Below are 13,659 nucleotides of genomic sequence, written 5' to 3'. Positions count from 1 at the left end.
TAACGTTTGATGTTTTATTATGCTTTTATAATTGTTAGAAGCCACTCACAAGTGGCTGGGGCAACCATAAAATTGTTGTTGTTGTTGTTGTTGTTGTTGTTGTTGTTGTTGTTAGGTGGCGTTGTGGCTGAGAAAATGAAGCTTCGATGCACTTGTATTGGTGAGTGAATGTGTGAGAGAGAGAGCACTGCAATGTAGCCCAGTTTTGCTATCCAGGCTCCGGAAGCATTGAATTGCTTGTTTGAGGAGGGGTTCCGGTTTCCGCCGGCAGGAATGGCGGACCTGTTTTCCATCTCTCTGACCTTCGTAAGGAATTTGGCGGTTGCTAGGGGAGTAAATGGCAACCCCCTACCCTCTCCGGGGGTTACGGAGAGGGGCCGCTGGCCCGCGATGCCCCCAGACCCACTCCGACTGTTTTTGGAGTGGGGGGAGCTTGGGCTGAGCACTTATGAGGGCCAGGACTCCCGGACGCTAATCTGCATGGCGGGGATTTCCATGGTTAAAGAAGATCATTAGGCTTAAATCTATGGACATACTTCAGAAGGAGGGGAAGAAGCGCTGTTTACTGCTGAGAAATTTATGCTGCTGAGGGAGAGGAGTCAAAGGCTGTATTTCATCTGAAAGAAGGATTGATGGGGACGGAGCGATAAGGGAAGTGAGTTTTTTTTATTTTTCTTCATATGAGTTACTTCGTACCTTCCCAGACGCGATGTCCTGGTTTGTTTGGAGTGAAAGAGAAGCAAAAGACTGTGTGAGTTGAACTTTATAAACTGTTGTTACTGAGCATATTTTTTAAAGATGTGGAGTTGCCGACGAGAAAAGCCCCCCTCTAGTTGGACGGAAGGAGTGCCTGAACGCGTTTGGAGGATTTATGAGCTGTGACGCACTTTGAATTGGAGCAGCGACCTGAAGCTAAGTTCAGCTATAGGGCAAGGAGATCCATTAATTTACCAAGAGTCTATGGTTTGATGTTTGGGTCTTCTGCCTGGAAAAGCTGTAAATTTTATAAAGATCGTTAATCTACCCGGTTATGAGAGAAAACGAAAGTGTTTTGAGTTTTTTTAAGATGGCGCTGCTTCGTGTTGACGCAACAGGGAGCTCCAGACCAAGAAGATTTATGGGGAGGCTGGACTGATTAACCCACACAGGAGAAAGAACATTTGTGAAACCTTGTTTGATATTTATCTCAGCAGCTGGGAAACAATCGGTTGAAAGTGGAAAACATCTATGTGACTGTAAGGGAAAGATTCGGATTATTATGAACTTGGAGAGACGATTTGAACTTTAGAAAAAAGACGGCAGTGGACGGTTGCGAGGAATCCCCAATTTCTTGAAGCATGGGAACCCAAAAAAATTTTTTAGATGATTTGGCATAATATTCGGTTTGATTGATATATATGTGTATAATTTGAAATAACGAATGTGATATAATTGGTTTTAATTGGAAAATTAATAAAAATATATTTTTTTAAAAAAAGAATTGCTTGTTTGAGGAAAATGCAGTCAAACAAAGGGGGAGTCTCTAAATTGTAGGAGCAACTTAGCAGAGGACCATCGGCTTTCTCGCCTAAGGTGGCTGGGAGAGAAAGAGGGTGACTTGTGCATGAAGGGGATTTGATCAGAAAAACACCATCCCTCACTCCTCCATCTCTCAAAAAGCTCTAGAAACTCGCCCCATGGCTGTTATATTCTATTGGGAGTTGCACTGCCTATTGATCTGAAATAAAAGGTTCCTAAGTTTAAAACCAGCTCTGTCCGCATTCAGAGGTGCTATACATCTGAAGTAAAATTTAAGCTGGTTCCTATGAACCCAGAGAAATGGATCCTGACCCAGGAAGAGCCCAAGGATCCAGGCAAGCAGGCACGATGTTGCCGCTGGCCGTAGAATGACAGAGACCAAACTAAGGCTGTGAAAAGCAAAGTACAGTTTATTAAAGAATAAAAAACTGTTGCAACAGGGTCCTTCCTCTCACGCAGGAGAACAAGGAAGGAACCCCAAACAAAGGTGTCTTGCCCTTAAAAAGAAATTTGAAATTGGTTTCAGCCCACCCCCCAGAAGCATCATCCATATGTCACAGAAGGGGTGTAGCCCAAGACCCCTCTCCCTAGATTCATCATAGGTACATCATGAAAGGGGAGGTCTGGTGGCAGTAATCTGAGCAGTCTGGACCCTGCCCCCTGCCCCCAAAACCTAATCAACAAAAAAGAGAGATATTTACATTTCCCTGTTTCCCAGCCAAGTTAATCACACCCTTTTGTCTGGCACCCAGGTATCAGGATGCCAGGGATTATCACTTTAATTCCTGAGACAATGAGAAGGTTCCCCCCACCCCCCTTCTTCCTTGCAGAGGAACACCTGGTCAGAGAGAGAGAGTCAAAATGGTGTCAGTCAGACCTGTCTTCCTATGCTGCTTCAGACATGTTTCTGTACATTCATGTACATGTTTTATGAACAATTATTATATATATATATATGACCTCAAAATTCTTATAACACATCTAAATAGCAAACAAACTGACAAGCAAACAAACAAGCAAAGCAAAGAGAACCGGAAAGCCATATGGAAAGGGTTTCAGCTGCCTGAAATGGGCTGAGGCTGCTTGGGTCAGGTTTCCAGGAGGCCTGCTTTTCTGGTATTGTTGGGGGTTTTGAAACTCTGCAATAAGCCAGAAACCCACCATTTGACCCCATTTCTTCCCCCCTCCAAAAGCGGTCTGCATTCCTCTCATCACCATCAGCATACGTCCAGCCATAGTCATTGGGTGTGCGGGGGGGGGGGGCAATGACTTGGGGTCTTAAGTTGCATTATCCACATTATCTACATGGACTGGCAGGACTTTAGCTGTCATTCCTGCACTGCAGACAAAGGGGGTAGGTGATGTCACTAGCAGCAACCCTACAGTTCTAATTCTATGAATTTTCTTGAGTTCATGGGTGCTCCGTCTGTCTCCCCACTGTTTGTGTCAGGAGATCCTTCCTACTTCTCTTTAGTAGTGCAACAGTATAATTTTTCCGGTACATTGGGCAGATGTTGTTCTTTCCCCTCCCTCCTTCACAGGCGAACTCATTGGGGGCGTCCAAGGAAGCTAGATTTTGGGAGACAAAGCAAGGTCTTCCCCACACACTTAAAACATTATGGTACTCACTTCCACAAGTGATGACATCTAACTTGGACAACTTAGACAGGATGAGACAAATTCATGAAGAAAGAGGAGGAGGAGGAGAGGGCTGTCAGTGGCTACTAGCCACGTTGACCGTTTTCCCTCCAGTGTCAGAGGCAGTAAATGCCTCTGAGTAATGCCACTTACTGGAAATGGCAGTGGGGGCTCTTGCTGTGCCCAGGTCCTGTCTGTGAGCTTCTACCCTCTGGGGCATCTGGTTGGCCACTATGGGGACAGGAGCCGGAGTGGTCCTTCCTCATGGCTGCTTCTATGTTGAGGGAGTCGACTTGGTCTGCCCTCAGATTTCAGGGGATGGAAGAAGAGAGAGAGATTTCCAAGAGTGTGGGGAAAGGGGTGGCATATACGCCACCTGTTTCCCGGGTTGAGTGGATTGCCTTCTTGGAGAAAGACCAGTTGGTAGCATGGGTATAGCAAAAGGAGGGCAGCTGCCCCCCTAAATCAAGTAAATCAATAAAAAGTAACTGAGGTTCTGCCCCCCCCCAACATAAAGCCTGGCCACCCCCATGGTAGGGAGCAGGGTTGCCAACTTGAATAAAATATGGCGGGGGGAAGCCCCACCCCACATAATTGATCACATGATCTGGTGCACCCACACCATTTGAATGGCAATACCCATCAACCTGGGGGAGGGCGGCCCTCTGCCCCTTAGAGTTGGCTCCTATGGTACGGAGCAAGAGCAAGGGGGGGAGCGCTCGGGTAATTATGGGGGAGAATTTGGAGATCCACACTTAGGTGAGCATGAAGGAGAAAGGGTTTTATTTATTCCGTGCTGTGCTTCTTTCCCCTGCTTCAATAAAATTCCCAGGGCAGCGAGCTCCTAACATTTCAATGTGCGACAACTCCAAGTAGAAAGCACCCTAAAACGGATCCTTGTTACCAGAGCTTTGTTCAGTTCCATCTTGAAGGAGTCCACTTGGTCCGCCCTGAGATTTCAGGGGATGCAGCAGAGCGAGATCAAGATCCCAGAGTCAGTACAGGAGAGCAGCTGGGCAGGTGGGAAGGGCCCCTCACCTTTGGGAGACAGACGCTGCGCCTTCCCTCCTGGGGGGGGGGCATGCTAGTCCTGTGGTTGTTTCATTTCCGGAGGGCTGAGTAAGCTGAGCTGGAGATGTCATGGCACAATCTGGAGCACAGCTGCGTTGCATAGGAAGTGGCTCAAGGAAGCAGTCAAGGAAATGAACCGAGGGGCACTGAGGCATTTCGCAACGAGTTTCAGCATGGGGAGTGAAACTGGATAGAGAAAAGTCTCCTCCTCTCTCTCATAATGCTAAAAGTCAAGGACATCTAGTGATGCTTAATGTTGGAAGATTCAGAACAGATAAAAAAGGAAGAACTTCTTCATCCAGCACAGAGTTAAAATGTGGAACTTGCTCCCACAGGAGGCAATGATGGCCAACAAATTTGATGACTTTAATCCAATTTCACAGGACCGTCAGTGGCTACCACCATGATGGCCATACTCTGCCTCTAATCAAACATGGAAACCCTTCCAGATCCCATTTTCAAGAAACCACAGTAGGTGGAGAGTCTCTTGTGTCTGAATACCGCTTGCAAGCTTCCCACTGGCGCATCTGAGAGAGCAGGATACTTGGCCTGATCAAGTGTCAGGGCTAGTTTCATGTTTTTAGGAGAGCATTATAAACGTTGAGGTGAGCAACCCAATGCACCTGGAGGAGAAAAAACAAGCAGCAGTCAGCATAGAAATTTAAGGCTTGTCCTTGGAAGGTCTTTTTTCTAAGGCAGAGGCAGAGTTAGCTTTCCAGACTCAGACACAATGCGTTCTCTACCCCAGGAATATTTTTTATAAACAAAATATATATAAACAAAAGGTCCCCCTGGGGCAGAGTCAGATCTAGGCTTTATTTCACCCTTGTCAAAGACACAGCTTGACACACAGACACACACAGAGACACACACGAACACACACACACACACACACAATCACACACACACAGGTTGAGCCTCAATGGCACCCATTTGGAGGCTTCACTCAGGGCAAAAAATCTGGCTAGCTCCCCTGTAATTACAGCTCTGCCCTGACAAAACAGGAGTAGAGCAGAGATTCTATCCCTTTCTGCAGTGGAGTCACGGAGGGCCAAAGTGTGGCTTTGCAGAGGCCCTTTCAGGGTAGGCCTCCTCTGAATATGTAAGTTTCATTGAGTAAAACATTCCTACACTGCTTTCCTCTGAAAATCTGGAGATGATGCACAATAGTTGGTGTCAGTCTGGCACTCAAACAAACTCTTGTTTCTTTCTAGCCGCATCCTCAAAGGACATCCAGCCAAGTTGCTTCACAGACTATGACTCCGAAGTGGGTTGTTCCTGGGAAGTGGACGCCTCTACCGACTGCCCCAAGAAGTTCCTCCTGCGTGTTGAAACGATTGATCAATTCAGTGGCCGAATGTAGGTCATACTGTGAAACGAGAGAACTGCCACCAGATCTCCTCTTTCCTCTGTTGGGTGATTCTGGGGATGGTGGTACCCTCCTCACAACTTACCACTGTGAGTTTTCCAAAAGCAGAATAAGAAACGCAGGATCCAAAGGGTTTCTCATTACACTTTTCACTGGACCACTTGTGGTTGGAGAACTTCCAAGGTGCACAGATTTATCTCGTCTTGCACACTTGCAACTTTCCCTGGGGGTCTGGGGAATCCACAGCATGGTGCAGCTGGAAGCATTGCAAAGCCCCTCTCTCACTTGGGCTGAGCTTTCCCAAATCGAGGCTGTGGCAGAAATAATCTGAGTGTTGTCTACTTTGAAAACATCTTTTAAGTCTTACCATTGTTCCAGGAACTCATTGGAGTGTTCTCCTAAGAACAAGAGAGGCCAGAATGGGACCCCCAAGTGTACTTGCGCCCTTCAGACTAAAGAAGTGTATCGCTTCATGTATCTTTTCTCAGTGGAGGCCAAAGGGAAAGAGATCTGGAAGAAGAGTGTGGACCCTGATGACATTGGTAAGGGATCCTTTGGTCTGGCAGACTCTCCTTGCGCATTCCTGGGGGCTGCTCTGAAGAACAAGACAAGAGGAGCAGCATACAAGTGGGGTGGGAAGGGTGGGTTTGTTTTCATGATTAGCACCAATCAATGCTCAGAGACCTTCCTTAGCCCCTCCTGCATCCATCTTAGTTGTTGTTGTTGTTGTTGTTTAGTCGTTTAGTCGTGTCCGACTCTTCGTGACCCCATGGACCATAGCACGCCAGGCACTCCTGTCTTGCACTGCCTCCCGCAGTTTGGTCAAACTCATGTTCGTAGCTTCGAGAACACTGTCCAACCATCTTGTCCTCTGACGTCCCCTTCTCCTAGTGCCCTCTATCTTTCCTAACATCAGGGTCTTTTCCAAGGATTCTTCTCTTCTCATGAGGTGGCCAAAGTATTGGAGCCTCAGCTTCACGATCTGTCCTTCCAGGGAGCACTCAGGGCTGATTTCCTTAAGAATGGATAGGTTTGATCTTCTTGCAGTCCATGGGACTCTCAAGAGTCTCCTCCAGCACCATAATTCAAAAGCATCAATTCTTCGGCGATCAGCCTTCTTTATGGTCCAGCTCTCACTTCCATACATCACTACTGGGAAAACCATAGCTTTAACTATACGGACCTTTGTCGGCAAGGTGATGTCTCTGCTTTTTAAGATGCTGTCTAGGTTTGTCATTGCTTTCCTCCCAAGAAGCAGGCGTCTTTTAATTTCGTGACTGCTGTCACCATCTGCAGTGATCAAGGAGCCCAAGAAGGTAAAATCTCTCACTGCCTCCATTTCTTCCCCTTCTATTTGCCAGGAGGTGATGGGACCAGTGGCCATGATCTTGGTTTTTTTGATGTTGAGCTTCAGACCATATTTTGCGCTCTCCTCTTTCACCCTCATTAAAAGGTTCTTTAATTCCTCCTCGCTTTCTGCCATCAAGGTTGTGTCATCTGCATATCTGAGGTTGTTGATATTTCTTCCGGCAATCTTAATTCCGGCTTGGGATTCATCTAGTCCAGCCTTTCGCATGATGAATTCTGCATACAAGTTAAATAAGCAGGGAGACAATATACAACCTTGTCGTACTCCTTTCCCAATTTTGAACCACTCAGTTGTTCCATATCCAGTTCTAACTGTAGCTTCTTGTCCCACATAGAGATTTCTCAGGAGACAGATGAGGTGATCAGGCACTCCCATTTCTTTAAGAACTTGCCATAGTTTGCTGTGGTCGACACAGTCAAAGGCTTTTGCATAGTCAATGAAGCAGAAGTAGACGTTTTTCTGGAACTCTCTAGCTTTCTCCATAATCCATCCATCTTAGTACATTATGCAAAGTCACCACCTTAAAGGGTGGTAGGTTTATTGTGGCAGAAACCTTTGTAATGGAGAGCCCCCTTCTTCAGGTGCCTGGAGGGGGATACAAGACTTCTCAGAGTAGACTGGCTTGAGATCAGGGCTGCCAGCCCCAAGCCATTGCTTTCCTTTGGATTACAGAACCTAGGGGAGGGGTGGCAGATGCAGCCCTCCAGGCCTCTTTCACTGCCCCATTACTGTTCCACACACTCCTAGTTCCTTGGCTAGGCTGAATTGCATCTTTTCTTCCTTGTCTGGATGGAGGAATGTGCCCAGCCCTGGGCCCCTGGCTGTGGCTGCCCCCACCCCCTCAGGTGGGAAATGGCCAGGCTCAGGAGGGAGGGAAGGCGATCCTTCCACCATTTGGTCTTGAGCCCTTTGATTTCATCTACAGAGCTTCCATTGCAGCTTGTCTTGAAACAGTTCTCTGAAATTTATTCCCTTGTGCATTGCTACATAAGAGTCCAAAATCAATTTTCTATCATATCCCAAAATGATCTCCTTCCATAGAAAGTTGGGAAAGAGAAGAATTCCACTCACCAGAAGAACCTCCTCCCAGTGTTTTCCTGCGGTGTGGGAAGGACCACATAATGTAAACCTGTTTGCTTCTGGGGGGGTTTTCCTTCAAAGGAACGCAAACGCATGACAATGGACATGCAACTTAAAATCACCGTAGGCAGCCTCATGCCAGCAACAACCTATATTGCTAAAGTGCATCAGAAAAATTATTTCCTCGGGAACAACTGGAGTGATTGGAGCAACCCGATAAGTTGGAAAACAGCTGGGTGGGTCTGGTAAGGCACCTGTTTATTATTAGCAATCTGTTGGCATCCCAGCTGGCATCCCTGTGTGTTCTGGGCTCCACATTGTGGGCTCTTTTTTCTGGATTTTGTAAACCTTCTGGATTTGTGAAATATTCCGACCCCACCCGCAGGAACGTTTGTGTATCATCCGGCCCCTTTGAGTGAGCGACAGCATTTCTCTCACATTGCTGAAGGTCTTGCATTTCCAATCAGCTAGACATCGAATTAATATGCAGACCTCTCACTTAATTCAGCACAATTCTCTGCTGTAGACAATACCTCTTTCTGAAGTCTCCCCAATGATTTTTATTGTTTCTCATTTAAATAAAGACAAGAACACACAACTACATTAACTTGTCCAGTGGTCCATTCTTATTAAATTCCATACATAGTACATAGTGCACATGCAATAAGTTAGGTATTGTCAATTCAAGTAGCCTCTCCACAGAGATTCCTGTGTTGAAAGTGGAATAAAAGTATCTTCTGTCTCATTTATAAAGGAAAAGAAAGGAAGTCAACATCACCAAAAGCAGGGGTAGGCAATCTAAGGCCTGTGGGCCAGATGGGGCCCAATCGCCTTTTCAATCCAGCCCATGGACAGTCCAGGAATCAGTGCTTTTTTACATGAGTAGAATGTGTCCTTTTATTTAAAATGCATCTCTGGGTTATTTGTGGGGCCTGCCTGGTGTTTTTACATGAGTAGAAAGTGTGCTTTTATTTAAAATGCATCTCTGGGTTATTTGTGGGGCATAGGAATTCGTTCATTTCCCCCCCCCCAAAAAAAAAAATTAGTCTGGCCCACCACATGGTCTGAGGGACAGTTTTCAGCCCATGGCTGAAAAAGGTTGCTGACCCCTGACCAAAAGTGTCTATCCTTGAAGTGCCTTTAATTACACTTTTGTGGTGAGTAAGGCCTTCTAATGGAGCCACACTCCAAATACTATTTAACCAGATCTCTGTGGGGAGTTCTATAGATTGTTTCCAAATTCGGCTTTTATAAATTGGGCTGCTAATAACAGAAAAAATACTAAATGTCTGCATATAAGCTTACTGTTTAAATTTTAATCTAATGAGAACAAGGGGTGAAGAAGGGGTGGTGGGACCAGATCCCAAACCCCGCCAAGAGCAAAGTGGCCGCTGGTGTGACAGCAGCGGTGGCACCATTTGGAAACGTGGGCCTTGAGCATCCTGTGCATATTCACAGCTGCATTGCATCTGCCAAGCCAGAAACTCGGAAAGAGGAAGACTGCCAGGTCCCTCATGAAGACGCTGTGGCCAAGCTCTTCAGAGACCTTCTCAGTGGGGACTTGAGCAGTGGAGGCACCGGTATCCTGGACGAGCACCCCCTTCTCAAGGACCAGGCTCTGGGGCACATGCAGAGTGCTTTTTCCTTTTCTCAAGATGCACCGCTGGACAAGCACAGGGGTGTTTTGGAGACCTCTTCTGAACCTGTCTATCACAACACCAGCACAGAGACGGTGGCTTCCTCCCAGCCAAGCAGTGCTGCCCTGGAACTGCCCCTCAGCACATCCGCCCCCCAGCCCTCGGGCTACAAGTGTTTCAGCAGCCTGGTGGCGGAGTCCATGGCTGGCTTCAGCCAGGTCTGTGAGGAGGAGGAGCAGGACTTTTCTCCTTTCAGGGACCAAATCCAGCCATTCAGTCATGACGCAGGGCCTTGCCTTGCACCTGTGACCAGCAACCTGCACCCTGCTTTCCAGGGTGTCTTCACAGAAGGCCCAGACTCGCTTTGCTTTTCCTCCTGTATGGCAGCTGCAGAGCGAGAGGCGAGGCCAGGCAGCCCCTCCCAGCATGGGCCAGGAAAGTCTGGCCCCTGCCCAGTGGCCTCCCTCCTGGCCGGCTACCGCTCCTTCAGCTCAGCTCTCCAGGGAGGCACAGCCCCCCAGGGCAAGAGTGGCAGCGCTGGCAGCCGCCTAGACGGGCAGTCCCCCTACAAACCCTTGCTCAGCATTGTCCAGAACAGCCCTGCGGGGCAGCCACTGGGGTGAGCAGGGTCCTCTTTCACCCTGGTTGGGGGGCTCAGGAGGTAAGAGACCCGGCCTGACCAAGTGCACCCTGCGGGGCAGACATGGACATGCAACAGGTGGCTTCCGATGGATGCTTTAGGGAAGAATTGGCCAGGGACAAAGGCCTTTCATACCCCTGAGGCCCCTTGTACCTCCTTAATTCCGCCACAACCAGGCAGTGACCTCCTCCAGGTGTAATCCTCCCTAAATCCAGAGATCCACTATGCTGCAAAAAGGAAAGCAGCACCAACTGCATAGAGCAGGCACCCCCAAACTTCGGCCCTCCCCTCCAGATGTTTTAGACTACAATTCCCATCTTCCCCGACCACTGGTCCTGTTAGCTAGGGATCATGGAAGTTGTAGGGCCGCAGTTTAGGGATGCCTGGCATAGAGGATCTGGGGGTTTAGGGAGGAGAAGCTATGGGACGGCAGTAGAAGGAGGATGCTGCATGGGAGAGGGAATTCAAGGAGGGACAAAAGGCCCCTTTAAGCCAGGTAGGGAAGGGCCCTTACTATCAACAGAGGATTAAGCCAAAGGCCAGCAAGGAGAGGCACCTTCCTGATTATAGGCCGGTGTCTGTGTGGAAACTCTGAGGACAAGTTGCTGGACTCGAGAGGCTGCTTTTGGCACTTCTTACATGAATGGGGCCTTCAGGGAGATGGGTGCTTTCTTGACCCAGATTGGGCTGGGGGCTGGAGCACCAGCTGCTCTTGGGCTCAAGTTACTGGACAGTCACCTGCAATGGAATCCACACCTGCCTGTCAAGTGTTTCAGCTCTGCCTGCTGACAGGCTCTGAATCTAGCAAGTGGCCAGCTTTTGCTCAGGCACTGCCTTGCTTTTGCAGAGAACAGTCTGCTTGACTTTCTTTTGTTGCTGCTTCTATACAGATAAGGAGGTCTAGCTTCATATAGCCATAGCAAGCAACAAGGTCTCTGTGTGGTGGCATGACTTCCTGTGCCCTCTGCCAGAGATCAGAGAAGAGGAGGGGTAGCAGGCTGAATAAAGGGATGCTCCGGGACCGCTTTTGGTGATGGGGATGTCAGGAAGTATCGCCAAGTGACTGAGACAATACCATTCTAGCATTAAAGTTTTTTATCCATATGATCCAGCTTTATTGCACTTATTCCACTCAAGGTGTGACATAGGCAGGACAGCATTTCCAAAAGGGGGAGAGAAGCTTGCAGTTTGCATGGGGAAGGACCTGCTATGGACACCACCCCCAATAGAGGCTGAGGCTGCTGCTCCCAGCTGGCAAAGAGATGGCTGTGTGGCTGTGGGCAGCCCAGATGGACCATTCTGCCATCATGGTTCACCTGCGTCTCACAGGTACATGTAGAATGAATGGCTTCTGAGAAGATGAGAAGCTACCCAGGCGAATGGAAGCTTCATAAGAAAGGAAGTGGCTAGAAACATTCAAGTACAGTACAGAACCTGAATGTTGAAGCACGTTTGCATAAATCTGCATGAGCTTTTAAATGTATGAGTGCAGATTCCTGCCAGCTCTCAGGCTCTTGCTGCTGGCTTACGCTGAGCCACAGGGTGCAGCCAGGATTTGATGGGCACAGGAGGCTGCGTGCGGATTGGGCCCTCTGCAGATTGAAGCAAAAGTTTAGTTACCTGCCGATTAAGAGGTATGGCTTGAATTGTACAATACAAAATTTTGGCTCCTCCATTGCTGGGGGTCTGAGTGATTTGGGGTCCCTGCCATATTACTACACCTACATGGAGGCGGAGTCTGTCTTCCTCAGCTGACCCCCTTATCTTAAATGCTTCTCAAAAAGCTCCCAGATGGCCTTGCAGTGACTCTTGGAATGAGAAAGGGCCCTTGCCCAGCGCCTTAGTTTGGTGCCCTGCTGCTTGACATGAATTGTGTTCAATTCCCAATGTGCCACTCCTCCCCTTCACTGGGTTGGTGAGCAAAATGTGCAGAGCAGCACGCAGCCAGGGCCGTCTTTCCCATACGGCTTAATGGTTCATTGCACCAGAGCGCTGGCCTCTCAGGGACGCCCCAGCGAGTGGGGGAGCTGCGCAGCTTTGCCGGCGGACTCCCCATTCCCTGCACGCCCGCCAGCTGGGCCCGTCAAACATATTACTGGCGGGTGCGCAGCTTCCCTCCCAAGCCTCCTCGGGAAGAAAGTGATCCTAAGCCTCTGCAGAAACGGCCAAGGGAGGGAGCCAGGGAACCCGCCAGGTAAGGCAGAGGTGGGGGAGGGAGAAGGATGAGGGACAGCCAAAACGTCGGATTGGGGGGGGGGGGCTTTCAGCCTTGCAACTTCTTCATCTTTTTGGCGATCACTCGTAGCCGAGTAAGATTGTCCTGGCATTCTGCCCCGCCACGCCTGGGGTTGCTGCTGCTGCTGCAGCTGCCCAGTTCCCGGTGTGTTGTTGGCCCCTGTTAGGGAGGGAGGGGGCGCCGCCCCCTTTCCCAACACCCGCCCCCCGCAAACCACTTTGCCTTGCCGACGAGCGCGAACACACGTGAATCACACGCGCGAGACGCTGCCAACCTTGGCTGAGGATGACCCGGAAAGAAGCCTCTTAGCGTGGGCAGAATGCAAACCACTCGGGGAGAAATGAACAGGGAAGCGGGTAGGCGAGCGCGCCTGTTCCTCTCGCTGCCGCTCACCTAGCGGAGGACGGGAGCCGAAGAACAGGAGCCGCTGGCTGAGAAAAGAATCCGCGGGAGAAAAGAACTTCCGACATAATGGCCACGCCCTCTAGGAGCTCCTAGCCAATGAGCGTTGTCACAGCCCGGATTGACGTTTGGAGCGGGGAGAAGTGCAAGGCCTCAAGATAACAAATGTCAGAGGGGCACGCTCATTGTTTGTAGAAGGAGCGTCCTGGTTCATTTAGGTGTTTTTTTTGGGGGGGGGGGTAGTGCTGCCCGCCCCTTAAGGACGTGGGGTGGTATCAGACACTCAGAATTTCAGTATAACTGAATGGTCACAGTTCCAGCTTCCACCCTTAAAGGAAAAGTCACTGCAAAGTCAAGGCTCAGGCTTCTTTTCCCTCACATTTATTGTACTGTATTAAAAAAAAACCGCCCAGCTGATGCAAATACTGCCCAGCCATTATACACGCATTGTGCCCGGTACATTTCCGAGCACAATTCAAAGTGTTGGTTGGTGCTGACCTTTAAAGCCCTAAACGGCCTCGGCCCAGTTTACCTGAAGGAGCGTCTCCACCCCCATCATTCAGCTCTGAGGGCCTTCTGCCAGTTCCCTCACTGTGAGAAGTGAAGATACAACATAGGTGCCGACTCCCCGGGGCTCTGGGTGCCTGAGCACCCGCAAAATTCCCCATGAAGGGGCCAGGGCCATGCATGTTGCATGGC

General features: G+C 49.1%; 1 long non-coding RNA gene across 1 annotated transcript; it reads right to left on the bottom strand.

Annotated features, from left to right (window-relative positions):
* Positions 1-11,020: 11,020 nt before the first annotated feature.
* Positions 11,021-13,039, bottom strand: LOC132593208 (uncharacterized). The gene is made up of 2 exons (XR_009558569.1): positions 12,833-13,039; positions 11,021-11,914 (listed from the first exon to the last, which is right to left on the bottom strand). It is a non-coding gene; the product is annotated as an uncharacterized LOC132593208 (long non-coding RNA).
* Between the last annotated feature and the right edge of the window lie 620 nt (positions 13,040-13,659).

This window comes from Zootoca vivipara, chromosome 14 (assembly GCF_963506605.1).
Source record: "Zootoca vivipara chromosome 14, rZooViv1.1, whole genome shotgun sequence".
Classification (NCBI taxonomy): domain Eukaryota; kingdom Metazoa; phylum Chordata; class Lepidosauria; order Squamata; family Lacertidae; genus Zootoca; species Zootoca vivipara.
Note: the sequence above shows the minus strand (reverse complement) of the source record. Positions and strands in the feature narration are given on the sequence as shown.